We start from the raw sequence: 23,414 nt of genomic DNA on the forward strand, positions 1-23,414 counted from the left end.
GGAGCAGAGTCTCACGGGCTCTGATCCACGTGCGTTGACACCTCTGGATAAAGGCGTGGGCGGAGGGAACCGCGACTTCGGATTCCAGACTGGGAAAAATTGGTGGCTGGTAACCTACACTACACTCAAACGGAGATAGGCCCGTTGACGACACCGGTAACGTATTGTGCGCGTACTCCACCATAGAGAGTTGCTGACTCCAGGAAGAAGGATTCTTGGAGACCAAACATCGTAACGCCCTTTCCAAATCTTGGTTGGCTCTCTCGGTTTGGCCATTGCTCTGGGGATGAAACCCTGAGGACAGACTGACAGTCGCTCCCAGCAATCTACAAAATTCTCGCCAAAATTTGGACACAAACTGGGGTCCCCTGTCGGAGACCACGTCCACCGGGAGGCCATGTAAACGGAAGACGTGGTCTACGACTGTCAACGCCGTCTCCTTGGCTGAAGGTAATTTGGGCAAGGGGATGAAATGAGCCGCCTTAGAGAACCGGTCCACCACGGTTAAAACGACCGTGTTACCTTGGGAGGGTGGGAGGGCGGTAATAAAATCTAGCGCTATGTGGGACCAGGGTCTCGAAGGGACAGGCAGCGGTTGAAGTAACCCATCTGGAGGTCGATTGGAAGTCTTACCAATGGCACAAATCGAGCAAGCCAAAACAAAACTGTGGATGTCACGAGCCATAAGTGGCCACCAGAATCGTTGCTTGACTAAATAACTAGTACGATTAACTCCTGGATGACAAGCCACGTTGGAACAATGCCCCCACTGGATAACGTCGGACCGTAATCCCTCCGGCACAAACAAGCGATTCGGTGGGCAACCGGGCGGAGGCGTTACCCCTTCTAAGGCCGACTTGACCTTCGACTCGACCTCCCATGTGAGTGTGGAGACAAATAGGGTCTCGGGTAAAATGCACTCGGGAGTAGACGGGCGTTCGGAACGGTCAAAAAAACGAGATGAGTCGGGTTTGATGTTCTTGGAACCCGGGCGATACGAGAGAACAAAATCAAAACGACCGAAAAAAAGTGCCCACCGAGCCTGCCTGGAGTTCAATCTTTTGGCAGTTCTGATATATTACAAGTTCTTGTGATCGGTCCAGACGATAAAAGGTACCCCCGACCCCTCTAGCCAGTGACGCCATTCTTCCAACGCTAACTTGACTGCCAACAACTCTCTGTTACCGATGTCGTAGTTACGTTCGGCAGGCGATAAGCGGCGGGAAAAAAACGCGCAGGGATGCATCTTGTCGTCTGTGGGAGAACGCTGGGACAGCACTGCTCCTACCCCCACCTCTGATGCATCGACCTCCACCACGAACTGACGTGATGAATCAGGGGCTATAAGGATGGGGGCTGAAACGAAGCGGCCCTTAAGTTTAGCAAACACAGCCTCAGCTGTGTCTGACCACCTGAACACCGTTCTGGGGGAGGTCAAGGCAGTCAGAGGCGCGGCTAGTTGGCTGAAGTTGCGAATAAAACGCCGGTAGAAGTTGGCGAACCCCAGAAACCTCTGTAGGGCCTTACGGGAATCTGGACTTGGCCACTCCACCACAGCCTTAACCTTCTCAGGATCCATTCGTATTCCCTCAGACGAGATGATGTACCCTAGAAAAGGAACAGACTGTGCATGAAACGCGCATTTCTCCGCCTTGACAAAAAGCCCATTCTCTAGCAACCTCTGAAGCACTCGTCTGACGTGTTGAACGTGCTCCTGGAGAGACGAAGAAAAAATCAATATGTCATCCAGGTAAACATATATGAACTGATCTACCATGTCTCTCAACACATCATTGACGAGTGCCTGGAAGACCGCTGGGGAGTTGGAAAGCCCAAACGGCATAACCAAATATTCAAAATGCCCCCTGGGGGTGTTGAACGCGGTCTTCCACTCATCCCCCTTCCTGATGCGAACCAAATGATATGCATTACGTAAATCCAGTTTTGTGAAAATTGATGCTCCCTGCAACCTCTCGAAAGCTGAAGACATCAACGGCAAAGGATAAGTATTCTTTACCGTGATGTTGTTCAACCCCCGGTAATCAATACAAGGTCGCAGAGAACCATCCCTCTTCCCTACAAAAAAGAATCCCGCCCCCGCTGGAGAAGAGGAGGGGCGAATGAACTTAGTTGCTAGAGAATCAGAAATATATTTCTCCATAGCCTCCCTTTCTGGAACAGAAAGCGAATATAACTTGCCCTTAGGCGGAGACGTACCTGGCAGTAAATCTATAGCACAGTCGTAAGGACGATGCGGAGGAAGAGAAGCAGCCCGGGACTTACTGAACACTTCCTTCAGGTCTAGATACTCAGGTGGCACGTTAGACAGGTTCACTGGCTCCTCCTGCAACACAGAACGAGAAACAGACGGAACAGCAGACAAAAGACATGAGGCATAACATTTCTCACTCCAACTGGACACAGAGTTCTGTCCCCACTCTATCCGGGGTCCGTGTCTCACCAGCCACGGATGACCCAGGACAAGGGGAGCGTGAGGTGACCGAGTGAGATAGAGTGAAATCCTCTCAGTGTGGTTACCCGAAGTGATGAGTGTGACGAGCCCAGTAATGTGAGTGATGCCCGGGAGTTCCTGTCCATTTAGTGCGTGGATGGTGATAGGGTGGTCCAAGGCAGTGATGGGGAGGTGAAGCTTGTGGGCCAACGACGAGTCCATCAGGTTTCCCTCCGCTCCTGAATCCACCAGCGCCTGGCCGTTGAAGGAATGATCTGCCCACTGGAGTCTCACCGGGAGGAGGGTGGCGTTCGAGGGTCTGGTCAAGGAAAGTCCGCCCGACAGTAGCCTCCGTCCTACCGCCGGGCTTGGCCTTTTAAAGGACAGGTGGAAACGAAGTGGCCGGCCTCCCCGCAGTAAAGACACAGACCCCTCGAGCGGCGGTGTTCTCTCTCCTCCCGGGAGAGTCGAGCTCGACCTACCTGCATGGGCTCCGGATCGTTCGAGGAACTGACCGTGTTCGTTACTCTGAAACCGGGAAACTCCGCGACCTCCACCCTCGGAGTCTGGAACTGTCGATTTCCTCTCTGTTGTAGGCGTGCATCGACTCGGATTGCCAGTTCAATCAGTCCATCAAGAGTCTTGGGTAATTCCAGTGTGTAAATTTCCTTCTGAACACGGTCAGCCAGCCCATGCAGGAAAAGGTCCCACTGCGCCTCCTCGTTCCATTTGCACTCGGCGGCCAATGTCCGAAACTGGATGGAATAGTCGGAAACAGAGCTGTTATTCTGACGGAGATCGACAAGATGGCGGGCCGCCTCCCGTCTGGCAACCGCGCGGTCGAACACGCGCCTCATCTCTTGCTCGAGTGCTTGGAACGAGGAGCAGCAAGCGTGTCTATTCTGCCACACCGCTGTTCCCCACTGAGCCGCGCGTCCAGACAGCAGCGTCATAACGAGTGCCACCTTACTCTCCTCAGAGGAAAACGTCACAGGCTGGAGAGAGAAAAAAATAGAGCATTTTGTTAAAAACGCTCTGCACAGGTCTGGTTCCACAGAATACCTCTCCGGAGTGGGAATGCGCGGCTCTGGTCGGTTGAAATTCGGAGACTCCGGGGGAACAGGCGGGGGCGGGGCTGGCGCAGCGGGACCTCTCAGACGTTGTATCTGAGAGGTGAGCTCCGACACCTGTGTTACCAGAGCCTGTATCGCCCGACCCGAGGATCCGATCTGTTCATCTTGTCGATCCATGCGGGCGTGGTTCTCGGCGACCATCTTCCCGACCTCGGCTGCACTCGCTGAATCCATGTAGGTGGTCAGATGGTTCTGTCACGGCACGAAAGAACAGTCGTGGATAAAATCGCGAGTGAATACAGGTGTTTATTAAACACAAGGTAGTGGCAAACAATGCAGTGGATGACAGACAGGCGACAGAACACAGGCTCGGTAACACAGGACTCCGTGGGCAGACTGCAAGGCAGGAAACAGAAGAATCCTCTCAGAAAAGGGCAGATACCACAGATCAGGAACAGTCTCTGGAAGCGGCTGCTGCTTCCCAGAACGAGGCGGAAAACACCGGATCAGGAACAGACTGGAAACGGCTGACGCTCCTCAGAACAGGGCAGAGTCCAAAATACAGGAGAACAGACACTGGGCAAGGAGAAAGGACGGTGAGTAATCCGTGAACCTCAACAACCATCTGACAGAGACCAGACAACATGACAAACAATATATAGGACATTCTCATTCAAAACAGCTGGCGCTGATCAGCTCATCAGCGGAGATAACGAGCCGTGCTGATGAGCCGCGCCCATTCACACAACACGCACACACCTAGCGAGGGCGAGTCAATGAATCCATGAACCGTGACAGTTAGTTTTTAAACGCAGATGCGTGATGACGCTGCGCGTGCCTTAGGAACAACCGTTCTGCTTACTTCTAATTTCTCTAATTTCACACACACACACACACACACACACACACACACACACACACACACACACGACACTACTCGAACCTTCCGAAAAATAATCTTTCATAAAGTTCGGAGTTTAAGCGAATTACAAGGACAGTGAGTCGCGGGCTTCATTGCACAGGTTTTGCCGCTTTGATGTTACTCTTGCAGTACGCGGTCTTGGCCGCCGGAATTTTCCTTACAAATGCTCCACATAGGCATTATTTATTTTATTGTCTTTTGGAATGCAGTTGGCTTATATATTAAAAATATAAAAATCACTGAGAAAGCTGCTTTCATTTGAAAATACTTACGCACGCTTTGTGAAGAGCGCTCGTGCATGCGGCTGTGAGCGACTCATTAGTTAAATGTACTAGCATCTCACAATGCTTTTATGACGCGAAATTAATGTAAACACGGTCAGTTATATCTTAACCCAACAAGACAAACCACATTTACAATTTCAAAAGAGATATTTGCATTAGAGTGAATGCAGCTTATCGTATATAAACTTGGGGGGGGGGGGATCACTCCAGCTCTTGAATGGAAAACGTTCAGACAGCCTACTTTTAAATACTGAAAGCACTCTTTGTTTATTGCTTGTAATGTTTTTTTTTGTTCCTCTTTATTTACTAGCTCTTATATTTTGAAGCTATATTAGTTTATAGCCTATTTAAAATTCTTAACATGTAATTGGTTTAATTAAATGTGTTTATATATATATACATTTTTTTTAAAGTTTGTATTACACATGTAATTAAATACATATTTTAAGTGTTATTAAGATTAATTAATAAGAAAAAAAGTAGATCGGATCATGAGCTGCCTATAGATTCCCATCCCTACTATACAATGATTTATTGCTTTTCTTTGTCGACTAATACAGAAGGTAAAGAACTTAAAAAGTAATAGATATTAAATCGCAATCGCAATATTGGTTAAAAAAATCGCAATTAGATTATTTTCCATAATCGTTCAGCCCTAATTACAACGTATATTATGAATACCTTTATAATGCATTAAAAGTAAAAGCTTTAAGTTAAGTGTTACCAATTGTCTCATTTGTTTTAAACAATCAATAATACATTCTGGCCTGGTTAAGCCATGAGTAAGTTATAGTTAAATTAGGACATTTTAAATGTCCCTTAGAAAAAACGATGTCACTGACATATCTTAAAGTAACACCAGGTAACTTTTCAACCTTCATAATATATTTCCAAGTCTCTTGTGATGGTACATCGACTTACAATAGGTTGAATGACACGTCTGCCATAGCCTGACGGGGTCTGTAGCGTTTTTAATCGTACTTTTAAACTTTGGGTTTCGGGTAGTAACCGGCGAACAAAGAGAACTACAAAACTCGACTGCTTTACGGCATATACGTCACTTCCACCACCACCCCCACTTCCTTAAAATCGCGGGCTGTCAAGTGTCACGCATTGAGCGTGACAGTCACTCATTTCGGTCTTTTGTCACGCTCTCCCGCCACACATTGTATTTCTCACGCTGAAAAACTATTTGTAATATATTTAATATGCCGCAGCGCCCAAAACTCTGGCGGCGCCGCTCTCACTGTGGAACAGGCATGAATTCAAGCGCGTCTCCTCTGGTGTTGTTCGTCTGGTGTTGTTAGCCAATCAGAAAATAGCACTATTGTATCTGGGTAACATTTAACGCAACAACCAATGACACCCCGTAGTCTGGGGTGTTTTTTTGTCTGCCTGACTATGTTACGGAAGCTATCTTATCCTCCGTTTATCTTCATGAATCAGGTAATGATTATTTGTCTTTAAGCTAAAAGAATCCTTCAAAGACAGTCTCAGGGTCCTTAAAAGACACATTTTCTCAAATATAGCCTACAATACATACAGATTTCAGCCTGGTTTTACAGACAGGGCTTAGATTAAGCCTGGATTATAGGCCAGAGTTAAATTAGGCAATCTAAGAAGCTTTTATAAACGTGCCTTAGAAAAACATTACTTGTGTGCATCTTGAGACAAAACTGAAAACTGCTTTCAGTTAAGACAGCTCAAACTAGACTAAATTTTAGTCTGGGACTAGCTTAATCCTTGTCTGTGAAAAAGGGGGCTCATTGCTTTATATTACAGTAAGAATAATATTAAGATGTGAAATCGTCTCAGGTTACGTATGTAACCCTGGTTCCCTGATAGGGAACGAGACGCTGCGTTTGAGACGCGGTGGGAACGCTCTGCGTGATTACGTCGTGAAGCACGTGTAAAATCAGTCCAATGGAAGCCCGCTACGACATAGGTGACGTCATAGACCAGGAAACTATAAAGCAACCCTGAAATCAGACCGCGATAGCTTCTGAAAAACCTGAAGCAAGTCGATCAGGGTATGCAGGAAGTATGGCAGGCAAACGCAGCGTCTCGTTCCCTATCAGGGAACCAGGGTTACATACGTAACCTGAGACGTTCCCTTTCAAGGGAACTCGAGCTGCGTTTGAGACGCGGTGGGAACCCTATACCCACTACGCCATAATGACAAATGCCCGTTCTGTGTGAGGTCCTGCGCACACTAAGAAGTAAGCAACCTCGCCCCAGGAGTGGAGAGGTCAAGGTCATAAAACCTGACAAATGTATGCGGAGAGGACCATCCTGCCGCATTACATACGTCAAGAAGGGAAACTCCCGAAATTAAGGCCATAGAGGCCGCCATACTCCGAGTAGAATGGGCCCGCACAGCCATAGGTGAAGGCTGTCCGGCCGCTTCATAAGCCAATGAAATAGCCTCGACTATCCATTTACTCATAACCGGCTTAGATGCAGGGCATCCTCTCTTGAGTGACCCAAAACAAACAAATAGTTGCTCAGATTTACGCCACAGGGCAGCTCTGTGAACGTAGGCATCTAAAGCCCGGACTGGACATAACAGGTTAAGCTGTTCCTGGTCAGGGGTATTAAAGGGTGGAGGATAAAAGGCCTGCAGCACTATTGGGCATCCAACATTCAGTGGGACCTTAGGAATATAACCCGGCCTGGGGTAGAGAAATGCCTTCACCATACCAGGTGCAAATTCCAGACATGAAGGAGCAACCGACAAAGCATGTAAATCACCAATTCTCTTGATAGATGAGATAGCAAGGAGAAATAAAGTCTTTAGAGTGAGGAACTTTTCAGAAACCTCCTCGATGGGCTCAAAGGGAGCTAAAGCCAGACCCTCGAGTACAATGGCCAAGTCCCAAGCCGGTGCTCTAGAGTGCAGTGCAGGTCTCAACCTCAATGTACCACGGAGAAAGCGAGTAATTAGAGGGTTTCTCCCAATAGAAGTACCCCCCAGAGGGGTGTGGTAGGCAGATATAGCCGCCACGTAAACCTTTAGGGTGGAAGGAGATAACCTGGCCGAGAAACGGTCTTGCAGAAAATCAAGAACTGAACCAACAGGGCAGTTAACAGGATCTAACTGACGTTCAACACACCACGTGGTGAAAAGTTTCCATTTTAGCGCATACAGCCTTCTCGTGGAAGGAGCTCTGGATTGAAGAATGGTTTCTACAACATCGGTCGAAAGACCGGTCTCCCTGAGCCTGGCCCCCTCAGAGGCCAGGCCCACAGTTTCCACAACTCCGGCCGAGGGTGAAATATCGTGCCCCCGGCCTGAGACAGGAGGTCCACCCTGATTGGGATCTCCAAGGGGGAGCCGTTCAGAAGAGACACCAAGTCCGAGAACCAAACTCTGGTCGGCCAATAAGGGGCTACTAATAGCAGACGAGCCCCTTCTCGGCGAACCCTCTCCAGAACCCCCGGAAGCAAAGATATCGGGGGAAAGGCGTACAGGTGCAGCCTCGGCCACACCTGCACCATAGCATCCAGACCGAGAGGAGCTGGGTGCGTTAGAGAGAACCACATGGGACAATGGGTTGAATCTGATGATGCGAAAAGGTCTACCTGAGCACGACCGAACTTTTCCCACAGGAACTCCACCACTTCTGGGTGAAGTCTCCACTCCCCGGGCCTCAGCCCCTGTCTCGACAGAATATCTGCTCCCACATTCTGACGCCCCGGAATATATACCGCCTTGAGCGACAGTAACTTCCCCTGGGCCCATAGGAGGATCTGATGGGCCAATTTGCAAAGGTGACGTGACCTCAGACCCCCCTGATGGTTGATATAGGAGACCACCGAAGTGTTGTCTGTGCGGACCAACACGTGATGGCCTCTCAGGTCTGGCAGGAAATATTTGAGTGCTCGAAATACCGCCATCAACTCTAAACGATTTATGTGCCAGGAACATTGATGGTCCTGCCACAGACCTTGCGGCGAGCGGCCACTCATGACCGCCCCCCATCCTGTGAAGGAAGCATCCGTCGAAAGCGTGACGCGTCGACAAGGAGCCCCCAACACTGGGCCCTGGGCGAGGAACCAAGGTTTCTTCCACAAGGCCAAGGCACGAAGGCATAGCCGCGTGACCTTGATCTTGCGGAACGGATTTCCCCTCGGAGAAAACCCCTTGGTCCTGAGCCACCACTGCAGGGGTCTCATGTACAGAAGGCCAAAAGTAATAACGTTGGACGCAGCTGCCATGAGACCCAACAGTCTCTGAAACTGTTTCACAGTGAGTGACTGGCCTAGTTTCACATTCTTTGCGGCTGTGAGAATCGCAGAAATACGAGCAGGAGACAGGCGTGCCTGCATTGTGGTCGAATCCCAAATTACACCTAGAAAAGTGGTCCTCTGAGCAGGGAGGAGCACACTCTTTTTGGTGTTTAGCCGCAACCCCAAACTCTTTATGTGGGACAGAACAGCATCTCGATGCTGAACCGCCACCTGCTCTGACTGAGCTAAAATCAACCAATCGTCGATGTAATTTAATACGCGGATGCCCTGGAGTCTCAACGGAGCCAGAGCTGCATCCACGCATTTTGTAAAAGTGCGGGGAGATAAACCTAGGCCAAATGGAAGAACCCGATATTGGTATGCTTCGCCCCCGAAAGCGAACCTCAGGAACCTCCTGTGATGAGGATGGATAGATACATGGAAGTACGCGTCCTTCAAGTCTATTGTGACAAACCAGTCCTCGGACTGAACTTGTGATACAATCTGTTTGAGTGTAAGCATTCTGAACTTGAGTTTCTGAACCCTGCTGTTTAACTGGCGCAGGTCTAGAATAGGACGCAGCCCTCCATCCTTCTTTGGAACAATGAAGTAACGGCTGTAAAACCCTGACTCTCTGCTGGGAGGAGAAACCCTTTCTATAGCTCCCTTTCGAAGAAGTGTCAGTACTTCTTGCTCCATTACCAGAGCCTGCTGTGAGTCCACCACCGTGGGGAGGACTCCTTGAAATCTGGGCGGACGAGAACCGAACTGAATTCTGTAACCCTTTTCTATTATGTGCAGGACCCATAGAGAAATATTTGGCAGAAGTTTCCACGCTGCCAGAAATTCCGATAAGGGAACCAGTCTCTCGAGACTGGCCTCTGGATTTGATTGAACAATCGTTTCGGCGCCCTGAAGCGGCGAACCGGCAGGGAACAACCGAACTGACCGTTCTACAACCCTCCTCAGAGGATTGCACGGGGACGCTGACACCTCGGTGCCCTGAAGCGGCGAACCGGCAGGGAACAACCGAAGTGGCAGCACTGCGGCTCTCCTCGGAGAGTCGCCCCCCGGAGGGTGCCAAGGAGGGACGGTTCCTCGGAACCGTTCCTCCCTGGAGGGGACCACCCTCAGAAGCCTGATAGCCTTGGCGTCAGGACTTCTTCTTAGCCCAAGCTCTCCTAGAGATAACAGTCCTCAGATCTTGTCTACCCCTAACAGGTCTGGGCTGCGAGCGCCACTCAGGAACCGTAGATTGAGGAGGTGCCCGAGCGGCGACGCTCTGTTTTTGTTGAACTCTGTGAGCGGAGCTCGTAGACGGATGAGGCTGCTCAGACTTTATACTACGAGCAGCCTCGGGGACAATAGACCGGCGAGGAAGAAACCTCTGAAACGCAGCCGCTTGTTTCTTATTTTCTTGAAACCTATCGACGACACAATTTATAGCATCGCCGAACAGACTTGTAGGTGACAGCGGTGCGTCCAGAAGAACAGATCAATCTTTATCTTTTATTTCTGATAAATTTAACCATAAATGGCGTTCCGTGGCCACCATGGCTGCCATAGAGCGGCCAACAGACTTGGCCGTCTCCTTGGTGGCTCGGAGAGATAAATCTGTCGTGCAACGCAATTCTCGAATTGCGTCAGCACTAACTTCCTCACTATCGTCTATGTCCTTCAGCAGGTCAGCCTGGTACGCTTGGAGAATCGACATAGTGTGCAAACATGCTGCGGCCTGACCTGCTGCCGAATACGCTTTACCCACCAACAAAGATGTATTTTTTAATGGTTTGGTGGGTAACGTCGGGGCTTTCAGAGAAGAAGACGACTCAGGGGAGAGATAGCTCGCTAGTGTGTCTTCAGCACGAGGCATAGTCAAATAACCATAATGATCAATCCCTTGAACTTTACTATAATTCTTAGTTTGTGGATTATGCACTCTGAAAGACGCCAGTTTAATCCACGATCTCGAAACCTCGGCGTGGAGATCGGGAAAATACGGGAGTTCCCGACGAGGAGGTCGTGATCTAGATGGTAAATAACGTTCATCTAAAAGACTCTTTCTAGATTCAACATCGAAATCATCGGCTGGCCACTCAATATTTAATTTAGTAACAGCACGAGATAAAACCTCCATAAGCTCCTCATCAGCAGGGGTATGAGCTGGCGAACACTCAATATCCCCCATACTACCGACATCCGGATCCTCAGAACTGGATAGCCGTAATATTGGTGCCTCAGCCTGGGAAGGAGAAGCCGCAGAGCGGGCTCCTTCCTGGGCAAAGACACCGAATTCAGTAGGTAAGGGCTGAGAAAGGGCGGGGCCCGTCTCAAACCCCGCTACTAGATCCATCTGCGAACCCCAAGATGAAATTCGACGCTGTGCCTCGGCAGCAGCGGGACCCGCACCTCGGGGAGCGCGAACCGAACCGTCCTCCTCAAAGAACGCTCGGCGAGAGCGGAGAGTTTTCATAGACAAACTAAAGCAATGCTCACAGTCAGCCCCCTCGAGGACTGACTGGGCATGCTCCACTCCCAAACAAGCAATACACATAGGATGTGTGTCCCCACCCGTGATATAACGAGGGCAGGGCACAACACAAGGTTTATAACTTTGCTTGCTCGCCATAGTGATATATATATATATATATAAGGGGCTTGACATACAACAATAAATAGACAAGGACAGATATACAGAGAGCGCTTGCTGAAGGTGCAGAAGCTATCGCGGTCTGATTTCAGGGTTGCTTTATAGTTTCCTGGTCTATGACGTCACCTATGTCGTAGCGGGCTTCCATTGGACTGATTTTACACGTGCTTCACGACGTAATCACGCAGAGCGTTCCCACCGCGTCTCAAACGCAGCTCGAGTTCCCTTGAAAGGGAACAGTATTTAAAAGAACATTTGTGCTTTTGTTTTTGCTTATTACAATTTTTTATTTTGTTTTTTGCGCACTGTATTGCATAGCCTATTTTGTACATAGATTAATTCACTATCAAATTGCACATTGTTTGGAGGAATAACACTTTTTAAATAATCAATTAAAATTTACTTTTTTCATTAAAATGATTCATTTTAAATTAATTTCATACATCAAAGAAATAACCAAGAGATTAATTGGTTATCAAAATAATCATTAGTTGCAGCCATTAATTAATATTAAATTATTAATTTATAATAAAGCTACTTTTCTGACTTTCATAATAAAAAGTGGGACACTAAAGATTAATAATCTTTATCGTTAGTACATTGCTTTCATACCAGTTAAAGGATTAACTTTTTTATTGATTTATTTAATCAGGGGCAATACACAAAATCATTTTTAAAAAGTTAGATTTAGCCAATTGGCAAATTTTTAGCCGTAGTCTCTAGGAAGGTTGTTGTTCAAAAATAAAAGAAACAAAAAACAAATATGTCATCACACAAATACAAAACTACCATATTAGAATCTCTGCAAATCCTCAAAAAAATCCTGTTTTTTTTTTTTCGACAGAAACCACATTTTCAACTAAATCTGTTTTTCTAATAGCGGGCAGATATGCCTATAATGACAAAGATGATGAAGTCCTTGTATTCCTCCATCTATATCTTACATAATATTTAAAATCAATTAATTTACATAAGTGCACTCAATCTTGTTACATTCATACAATTGTAATATTTATGTAGAATGAACCCTAATTGATTTTTACTTCCAGGAAAATTGATGCATGGCTGAATTTATGGTGCATTTGTCAAAGCAACAGCCGGTGTCTTTGTGATGCTGCTCAGATGAATCTACTTAATTGACTAGGATCAGAGAACAGTGAGAAAATGTGTCAGCCTACCAAAGATGAGTGCTTGAGAAAGCTCTGATGCTTCAGACACTATCAGGCCCCCCTCAGATATATATAAAGAGTCATTGATTGTTCAGACGGGTGAGTTGTGTGCATGTGGGGTTTTTTTTCACTTGTTATTTTTTTTCTTTTGCTACATCGATCTCAGAGCTGACCTTATGGTGCATCAAAGCCTGCAGGAGCTAATCTGCCCTCTGTATTATGACCTGAGCACAGAAAGATAGCGTTCAAGGGGGTGAAAGAGACAGAGAATACAGAGAAGCTAGCGGGAGGAAGTGGAATTCACATGTGTTAGTGAGAGAGATTAATAAGAGAAAGTCCAAATACTCACATAAGAAGCATCTACTCAAAGGTCTTCATCAGCATGCTTCTTTGGTCGGTCACTGATGGTACCATTGTCTGGATTCTCATTGGCTGACGGCAGGACAGGTCTCAGGGCCAGTCTGTTGTCTGACACTGACAAATAGTTTTTAATAGCTTGAATTTCCAGCATCTTCTGCCCAGCATGTATAGTGAACAACAGATATCAGAGTGTATGAATACTCACAGTTGCATGGACATTACTTATTGGTAAGGTCTGCTGTCCTGGGAACTATGCAAGACACTATTTGGGCTGGGCATTAAAAGATTTCATGTATCGATTCGATATCTATTTGTTTTGGATATACAGTATATCATATAAATATGAACCCTGTTAGGTACTGCATTAGTGTAATTAATTAACAAAATTAACAAGTCCTAATTCAATTTCTAATGCTATTTATTTTGTTAAATAATCAACACTAAAACACAAAAAACTGAGTTGTAAACATTTAAAGTCCCTGTAAAGGCAATTCTAAAATAAAGGCAACTTCTATAAATGTTAGAAATGTATTGCTAAAACATATTACAAAGACTGTCAACTGGGAAGTACTCAATTGTGGAGTTAGACAGTTAAACAGTTTTTCACCATTGCTGTGATCCGGATTTTTTGGGCGGGGCTAAAACGGGGTCTTGATGACGCACTGGAGCCCTGGACACGCCCCTACTTGATGACGCACTGAAACCACTGAGGCTGGCCCCTCCCCTAACAATATAAATAGAGCACATTTACATAGGTTTGCTGCTCAATCGCGAGTTACTGTCAGTATTATTATTTACTAAAGCCTACAGTTTACAAACTAGCTATGCGTTCGTCACGGAAATGCGTACTACCTGGATGCGGTAGTGATCGGATAACAGATCGGTGTCCTTATTTATATTTCTGAAAAACGATCACATCAAGAAGAGGTGGAATTATTTTTCCACCTTGATGGAGAGCTGAGGATCACCGCAAACACCCGCCTCTGTAGTGATCATTTTACACGGGATAGTTTTATAAACTTTCGTCGGAGACAACTGGGATTCACTGATAATCCGCTGTTACTGGTGAATGGGGCCGAACCGGCTATCTACCGCCTCGGCCTTCATCCTCCCGTCGCACCGACAACTAGTGAGTGCTTCCCGCGAGTGGGGGTGGGCGTGAAGAGCAGAGACTACTGCTAATTTTTTCAAGATTTTGATAGCTTATTTTATGTACTTGCCAGCTTTTTTTATCATTCAAATTTGTCTGGGTGGCTATTAACACATTTTTCTGTGGTGTGACATACTCAGAACACATACTTAATTTTGACTTTACAGAGACTTTCAATTGCACACACTGTAAACACGGTTGTAATTTTAATTGTAAAAGACAAAAAAATGCAACTGTCACCGTTATTGGGGCTTTTGCACCAGGTAGTTCTATTAACTTAGTTCTAGGAACTAGACACCAGGGTGGTTGCCTGAGAACTAATGGTTCCCCTAGAATATTTTCCTGGTTGCATTCACACCAGCAGTAGGAACCCTGAAGTGACGTAAGCCGGGCTTGTTGTTGTGATTTTTATTTTGATGGCGCTGAGAATGCCAGCTAGAGTCACACACTGTGCTTGCATTCTCCATGTTCATTAGTTTACGATCTGTCTAACAGTCCTGTCTAATAGTCATTAGATTATATACATAAACTGCTATACATAAAAGTAAACCGTAATGAAAAGTTATTAGCGTATGCCGTGTGGTTGATGTTGCTAGCTGATCAGAAATACATAATCATGTTTCGCTTGGTCCCCTCAAAGTTGCGTTGGATTTTCTCCTCAGCGTAAAGTTTAAGAGGTCCATCTATCACTGTTTTCCATGTTCGTAGAGTTAGTTTCTGGAGTAAATATATAGGCTAAAATCTGTGTGTTTACAGAGCTTTTTAAAAATGGCGGGTACTGGTGTTTCGTGTGCGTTCAGCCAATCAGCGTAAACTAACATCATGGATAGTTCCTATAGTGCTGGCTTAGACCCTACTCTGAAGTAGGAGCTAAATTAGTTCCTCCAAAAGGAGTACCTAGAACTAAAATCGTTCCTGCGGTGCGAACACGCCAAAATCGGGGTACTTTGGCCAATAGTTATAGAACTATGAAAAGGTTCCTCCGGTGCGAAAGCCCCTTATATTCATTTTAGCTTTAGTTTCATTTTTATGGACTCTGATTATGTTCCTCTTTGTTGCTGTCTGTCTGTTCCTGTTTGCACATCATTAATCAGTTGTCATGATGATTCATTATGTTCCTAATTAGAGCTCAACTGTTAATATTTGAGCTCGTCACCTTGTGTATTTAAGTTGCTCTGTTCCTTTCAGTCATTGTCTGTTAGTGTTTGTTGTTTGTGCATGGCACGCTGTCTCACATCTATGTGGATTAACGTATCGGTTACCTAACGTAACCTCGGTTCTCTCTAGAAAAGGGAACGAGTATTGCGTAAGTTTAGCTTACGCAATGGGAAAGATTTATCTTTTCGAGATATTGAAGCCAAAAATTATCCTTAATTTTGTATCCATTGTCAACGCAGTACAGCAGCTAGCAGACCTAGAGCAGGCTGACTAGCGTGCTCATAGGCTGCCCTGCGGGAACTGCAGCAGCCGGCTTCGCGCTCGCGCCTTCACAGCGTCCTAGCCCACCAATATGGCCGTGGCTTAGCGTATATAAGCAGGGCTCGTAGGCTGTTTTCTCTGGTTTTCATCGACTGAAGCGAAAAACGCTTGTGGCGCGAGCACGGCAGGTTACGCAATACTCGTTCCCTCTGCTAGAACCCTGGTTACCGAGGTTACGTTAGGTAACCGATACGTTCTCTTACGAGAGGTTCTCTCGTATTGCGTAAGTTTAGCTTACGCTACGGGAACCCTTTGTCAACGCCGTGCGCGGCAAGCATCCACTCATAAGTCCCAGGCTTCCCAGGGAACCCAGATAAGTGGGAAAAATAAGGCGGCCAGCAACGCGGGCCAGCACTTGTACATAAGCACTCATAGGGAATACAGAGCGGCTCCACCGGTCTGCATAAGCATATAGCACATACCCATAGTGCAGCTCAACCAGAAGAGCTAGGACACGTGAGAGTAGCCTACGCACGAACATATCTGGACAAAACGTACATCTCACTTAAACTGATAGAAGTCTCGCCTGCAGAGCGGGAACTTCTAGGTTATAAAACCTGACAAAGGTGGACGGGGAGGCCCAGCCCGCCACCACACATATGTCGTGAATAGAAATTCCGCTGGACCATGCCCACGACGAGGCCATGCCTCTAGTGGAATGAGCCCTGATGCCCGAGGGGCATTGCAGACCTTTCGACGCATAAGCGGCTGCTATAATCCACAATCCATCTGGATAAGCTTTGTTTCGAGGCGGCGAGACCCTTGGTGCGCCCACCAAATGAAACGAAAAGCTGCTCCGAGCGCCCGAAAGGTGCAGAGCACGCAGTGTAAACCATCAGCGCCCTGACTGGGCAGAGGAGCTTAAAGTCGTTTCCCGATAGAGAAATGGCCTGCTCTCTGAAAGGAGTGCCAATTACTTTAGGAACAAAGCCGTGTCTAGGTTTGAGGATGACTTTTGAGTCATTTGGTCCGAACTCAAGACACGCAGCGCTGATAGACAGCGCGTGTAAGTCCCCCCCACGTTTTACTGATGACAGAGCTGTCAGAAAAACAGTTTTGAGTGACAGGTACTTTAATTCCACGGAATCTAGTGGTTCAAAGGGAAACGCTTTCAGGGCCTCGAGGACCAACGAAAGATCCCACATAGGAACCGACGGGGGGCGCGGAGGGTTCATCCTTCTGGGTCCTCTAAGGAAGCGGATGACAAGCTCGTCTTTCCCTAGTGACCGGCCGCGCGTCGACTCTGCGAACGCTGCAACGGCCGCCACGTAGACTTTAAGCGTGGATGGGGACCTTCCCTTATCCAACAGCTCTTGTAGGAAACTGAGCAGCCGCGAAACCCCACATGTCCATGGGTCCAGGTTTTGGTCTGTGCACCATTTAGAGAACACAGACCATTTAGACGCATAAAGCTTTCTAGTAGAAGGAACTCTAGACTGCGTAATCGTGTTCATCACTCCTTCTGGCATGGCATCCGATACCCGTTGATTAACCATGCGTGCAGAGACCATCGCTCTGGATGGGGATGCCAAATCGAGCCGCGAGCTTGAGAGAGGAGATCCGTTCTCACCGGAATCGGCCACGGGGCTGTTTGTGACAAAATCTGATTTTCCCAGCGCGGGGCTATGAGGAGCACCGAGTGGCGCGTTTCCCTGATCCTCTTGATTACCTGTGGTAACAGAGAGATCGGAGGGAAAGCATACACCGGGCAGCTGGGCCAGATTTGGGCCAGCGCGTCCTCGCTTTTTGAAAAGAACATCGGGCAGTGAGCGTTGTCTGTCGACGCAAATAGGTCGACTTCCGCTTTGCCGAATAGGCGCCATAATTCCTGGACTGTTTGGGGGTGCAGGGACCATTCCCCTGGGGGAACGTTGTCCCTGGATAGTTTGTCTGCGCCGTCGTTCAGGTGGACTGGCACATGTGCAGCTCTCAGCGAGCGCAGGTGATGCTGAGACCATGTGAGGAGGCACTTTGTCAGATCGCAGAGGTTCCTGGATCTGACGCCACCCTGACGGTTCACGTATGACACCACTGACATGTTGTCTGAACGGACTAAAACATGGTGGTCCTGTATGAACGGGAGGAAGCGCTTCAGCGCATTCTCGACCGCTATCATTTCCAGACAGTTTATCTGAAGGAGCTTCTCCTGGTCTGACCACTGGCCAAAGACCGGTCTGCCCTCGAAGAGAGCGCCCCAACCGGAGTTGGACGCATCTGTCGAGATGACCTTTCGATATGAGACAGCTCCCATCATCACACCCCGCTGATACCAGTCGGCTGCTTACCAGGGCTGCTGAGCCGCGATGCAGGTCTGAGTCACTCTGATTTGTTCGCAGCCAGAGGCCCAAGCTCGGTGAGACACTCGAGCGTTCAGCCAGCATTGAAGCGGGCGAATACGCAGTAAGCCCAGCTGAAGCACTGCAGCAGCTGAGGCCATACAGCCCAGCATCCTCTGAAATGTCTCCAGAGGAACGAAGCTGCCCTTCTGAAAAGACGCGGCTAGATGTCAAAACACGGAGCGCGCGCTGTGTCGATAAACGAACCGTCATGGCCACAGAGTCCAGTTCTATTCCTAGGAAGGAAATTGACTGACTGGGCAGTAATGAGCACTTGGTCCAGTTGACAGTGAGACCCAAGCTTTCCAGGTGACTGAGGAGCACAGTTCTGTGAGATAGCAGTTCTATCTCTGATTGCGCCAAAATCAGCCAGTCGTCCAGATAGTTCATGATTCGCAAACCCTGATTTCTCAAGAGGGCGAGAGCCGCATCCATGCACTTCGTAAATGTACGGGGTGCTAGAGACAGGCCGAACGGCAGGACGGTGTATTGATATACCTGACCGTCGAAGGCGAATTTCAAGAATGGCCTGTATTATCTGAATCTGGAAATAGGCATCTTTCAGATCGAGAGAGATAAACCAGTCCCTCGGGCGAACGCGAGGATTGACCTGGTCGTAAGCATTTTGAACGGTCTTTTCATAAGCACTTTGTTCAAATGTCTCGGATCTAAGATGGGTCTGAGGGCTCCGTCCTTCTTGGATACGAGAAAATAGCGGCTGTAAAAGCCAGACTCGCTCAGAGAAGGCGGTACCAATTCCGTGGTCCCTTTACACAGCAGCTTCGCTATTGCTTGAAAGCGCGGAGGACGGCAAATGAACTGTAGCGAATAGCCCTGCCTTATTGTGCTCAGCACCCATTCTGAAACCCCTTGAATGGCCTCCCATGCTTTTATATGTGTAGCTAAGGGGCGAATGGTCTCCGGGGTCTGATCGCTGCGCTCTGCGGGCTCGAGAACCTGAACCGGAGGCGTGGGCGCGTGCGCCCTCGGTGCTTGAGAGCGGCAGCTCGCTGACAGCCGTGACAGGCTGATACATAAGCGGCGTCCCGATTGCCGTGAATGGGGAGCGCACCTTTACCACTTTGTGATGCGCAAGCAGACCCTTGGGCGAAGTGCCTATTAGTAAGCGTGAGCCCTTCTGCGCGGGCACGAGACTTACACATAAATATGACGTCCCGATCATTTTGGATGGGGAGCGTTTTATGATCGCCCTGCGTTTTGTAACAACACTTAAATGCACAGGTGGTGCTCTGGGAGAGGCATGTTTTAGTAAGCGTGAGCGTAGGCGGGAACGTGACTTACGTTAATAACCTGACAGATATGAGTCTTTAGGGGCCGTGTAACAGAGCGGGGCACATTTCTTACATTCAACACTCGAGCGGCTTTTGCCTGCTTTAAGAGAGTGGGCTCTGTGAATGACACGGGATGTGTTGTGCTTGTGTGTAGGGGTGAACACTGGGGTGTGGGCACTTTCTCTAGACTTAAAACACCATCGGCGTGAGCCGGATAACCAAATATTATACACTTTTTTAGATTTCTCTGGGTCAAATTGAAGCCTCGTGGAGAAGGGTGCATTCCACGACTTAGCCAGTTCCGTGTGGAGTTCAGGCAGAAACGGGGCGGCCCTGGCTGCGGGCGCTTGACGGCGGCGACTCTGAAGGAAGCAGCGAGTCGAGTCTGTTCGGTGCGGGCTCCTTCGGCGGCGACCATTCGAGCCAGAGTCGTTCGACAGCCTGAGATAGGAGGCGCATCAGCTCAGCGTCCACTCAAGCCCGGGTCCGACCTGATTCCTGGATCGAGGAGGTGGAGGAGCGAAGCGAACCCGGCCACTCCTCGCTGTCCGAAGCCATGATAGAACAGCAGTCCTTTGTGGCCTGTTCCTCGGCCACATCATCAGAAGCGACTGCAGTGCGGATCGTGGGTGGCATCTCAGCGTCTGTGAGGAGAGGCGGAGAAGGTGAGAGCGAGGCTCGAGAGAGGGGTTCCGGCGAGCGCGTCGTGGTGGCCACAGGCTCCGGCGGCCTTAGAGAACGGCGCTTCTTCTTGCGCGGTCCTGTAAGGGGCGGAGTGTAAGGGTTTAACACTTCGAGTCGAGCCCGCAGGGTCATCATCGGAAGCGCTTCGCAGAGCTTGCATCCCCCTGACGAGAGGGCGAGAGCTGCGTGTTCCTGGCCCAGGGAGAGAGCGCAGATAAGGTGGCGGTCTCCATCGCTGAGCGGGACTCCACACAGGCCGCAGGAAGTGCGAGGCATCTTGAAAAAGAGCTCGCTGCTCTTTTAGAGTGAATTTTTGAATAAAAAGGATACGTCGCCGGATAGCGTAGCTCGCACGGACGGCTGAAGGTGGCGAAGACGGCCGGCTTCTTCAGGCGCTGTCCTAAGCTGGCTAGTTGCTCTTTCGACGGCGGCGGCTTCTCTCTAGATCCAGCGATGCGGAGAGCTCGCTGTAGAGATGAAAATCAGAGAAAACAGCCTACGAGCCCTGCTTATATACGCTAAGCCATGCCCATATTGGCGGGCTAGGACGCTGTGAAGGCGCGAGCGCCCTTCATTGGACGTGACGTCACGTCGGGCTCAGTGGTAGGCTGCTGCAATTCCCGCAGGGCAGCCTATGAGCACGCCAGCCTAGCCTGCTCTAGGTCTGCTAGCTGCTGCACTGCTGACAATGGATACAAAATTAAGGATAATTTTTGGCTTCAATATCTCGAAAAGATGAATCTTTCCCCTAGTGTAAGCTAAACTTACGCAATACGAGAGAACCTCTCGTAAGAGAACTGAGTTTCCTTTGTTTTAATAAACACGGTTCTACCTGTATCATCTTCGTCATCATTGGACTAAAACGTGACAGAATAACGGACCCTCAAATCGAGTAAGAAAATGGATATTGCAGCCCAGTTTATTAAACTCGCCTGAGAGAACCGCTCTATCTTGGAGTACTCCGCCAGATTTTGTCAACTGGCTGCAAGAACAAACTTTAACGATGAGACACTACAGTCTCATTATTGGACTTGGACTCTATATTATTATAGTCCCCTAAATCTACCAGACATGGAAGGAGGAGCCTGGAGAGAGGCGATCCTCCAATGTCTGCAGTGCGCTAACCCTCAGCTGATGTCAGCGTTAATGGCCACTGCAGAGCCAGATTATTCACCCACGGCAGGAAATGAGACTGAGCCCAACGTAGAGCTGGAGACCAAGCTGATGCCCGCCACGGACCTGAGGCAACGCACATGCCCAACACTGAGCTGGAGCGTAAGGCCACGTCTGTCCTGGAGCCGAAAGCAGCCGCCCAGTCTGACCAGTTGTGTCTGCCAACTTCTACATACGAGCCGGTGGGAGATAGAGAAGAGCTGGAAGAGGAAAACAGCCTCCCTCCGTTGATTCCACCCAGTCCTGAGCCTTCATCCCCTCAGTCCTACCGATCTCAGAGACTTTTTCACCACTGGTCTTGCCCAGCTTAAACACATTTTACAACTACGGATAATACACCCACCCTACCTCCCTCTCCCACCTCCTCTGCCCAGACTATTTGGTCACTCTGCCCCACCTTTGCTGGCGCCCTTCAGTTCCTCGGATCCTTCACTGGGTCTTACCTGCTCTGATCCGCCATGGACTTATAGCTCGCCAGCACAGCCAAGTTGTGTCAACTCCTGTGTTCCATCTCAGACCTCCAGGCCCGTAGCTCCAACTCTGTCCGTTGAGCAGTCGACTCCACCTTGGCTCCTCCCTCTCTCTGCGCCACCCTGGATTATCGTCCCCTCTGCTTTGCCATGCTTCCCTGTCCCGCGCCTCCACCTTGGTTTCACTCACCCGGCGGACTTTAGAGCCTTCTGCTGCACTTCGGCTTTTCACCCATTCAGCTCCGTCTGGCTCTGATTTCTCTGTGGCTTCACCAGGGTCCTCGGTTGCACCACCTCCGCCTCGATCCTCTGGCACCCAGGTTATGCCTCGGCAACTCGTCGCTGCGGCTCCGCACTGCCCTCCAGGACCTCCGTTGTCAACCGGTCTTCAGTCTCTCAGCTCCACCAGCATCTCCAGACCTCTTGGCTACATCGTTGGTCGTCGGGATGCTTACTCTGCCTTGGCTCCTCCCACCATCGATTCCGCCGTGGGCCTTTTGTACTGCCTGTGCTCTGGACATCAGCCTTTTCCATCCTGCCATTGAAGGTATTTAAGTTCCTCTGTTACTTTCAGTCATTGTCCGTTATTGTTTGTGCATGGTATGCTGTCTCACATCTATGTGGATTAACTGAGTTTACTTTGTTTTAATAAACACGCTTCTACCTGAATCTTCTTCATCATCATTGGACTAAAACGTGACAGCGACAGTAAAAAACAGTTAATTGGTTAACAGTAATTTCCTGCATTATACACATAGAAATTTTTTAATAGATCTAAACTTACATTTTGTGAAATTTTATAATAAAATACTATTAAATGTACCACTTTTGAAGTAAAAAGAACAAATAATCTTATAATTTACAGTGAAAAGTCATAAACATTCCGTGTGTGACACTTCACATTTGATGGTTTTTCATTTTATTATGTTTCTTAGTTTTGTTATTACATTAGGGTTCTATGTTACATCTTATGTTGTTAAATGGATGTTTATTGCATTATTGTAGTGTCATGTGTGTTACAGTCTTTTGTGTCTGTGTGTATGACACCGTGTGCAATGATATTAACTGCAATTACACAAACTTAGTGCCGGTCATGTTGGAAGTTACCTAGTTACCTAATTTTCAAGCACTGCGTAATATTATTGCGCCTGCTGCACCCATGATACGGCAGCAAAATTCCTTGATTATTACGCAGGAATGAGAGTATAGTTCTAGGCATATCGGCCTAGAAAATCGCAACTTTTCATTATCCGTCGGTCTTAGTACACTATGTAACTACAGAAGAGTCAAGGTTTAAATAGGAGAAATATCGAAACCCTTTGGTCATTTTTTTGAGAGAGATGCTAACTGTCTAATCAGATTCATTGATTTATGCTAAGCTATGCTAAAAGTGCTACCGCCAGACCCGTAGATCGGCTGAATGGATTTAAAAATGGTAAAACACAACTGTTTAACTCTAGGGGAGTTGGAAATTGAGCCCTTTTCCAAATAAAGTGGAGTGTTCCTTTAAGGCGGGCATACACTGTGTGATTTCTGTGCGATTTCAGCAAGGTTACCTACTCTCACTGAACAAATAGATCTCATGCAATGTAAAGCCAATGCTTGCGTTTTATGTGCTCACACTAGACGTTCCGAACGTCGAGCTGCGACTTGACTGCTCACACTATAGATGTGAAATATGTGCATTAAA

The 23,414-nt window shown here is 48.1% G+C and overlaps 1 protein-coding gene across 1 annotated transcript in view; it reads right to left on the reverse strand.

Annotated features, from left to right (window-relative positions):
• Positions 1 to 22,280, reverse strand: part of pou6f2 (POU class 6 homeobox 2) — a 156,285-nt gene extending 134,005 nt beyond the window's left edge. The window contains exons 1-2 of the mRNA XM_077244354.1: positions 21,698 to 22,280; positions 13,130 to 13,254 (exon numbers count right to left, since the gene is read on the reverse strand). The gene's annotated coding sequence lies outside the window, so the exon portion shown is untranslated. The remainder of the gene's footprint in view (positions 1 to 13,129; positions 13,255 to 21,697) is intronic.
• Between the last annotated feature and the right edge of the window lie 1,134 nt (positions 22,281 to 23,414).

Source organism: Siphateles boraxobius, unplaced genomic scaffold (genome assembly GCF_051911475.1).
Source record: "Siphateles boraxobius isolate OS27281-9 unplaced genomic scaffold, OSU_SipBor_1 26, whole genome shotgun sequence".
NCBI lineage: Eukaryota > Metazoa > Chordata > Actinopteri > Cypriniformes > Leuciscidae > Siphateles > Siphateles boraxobius.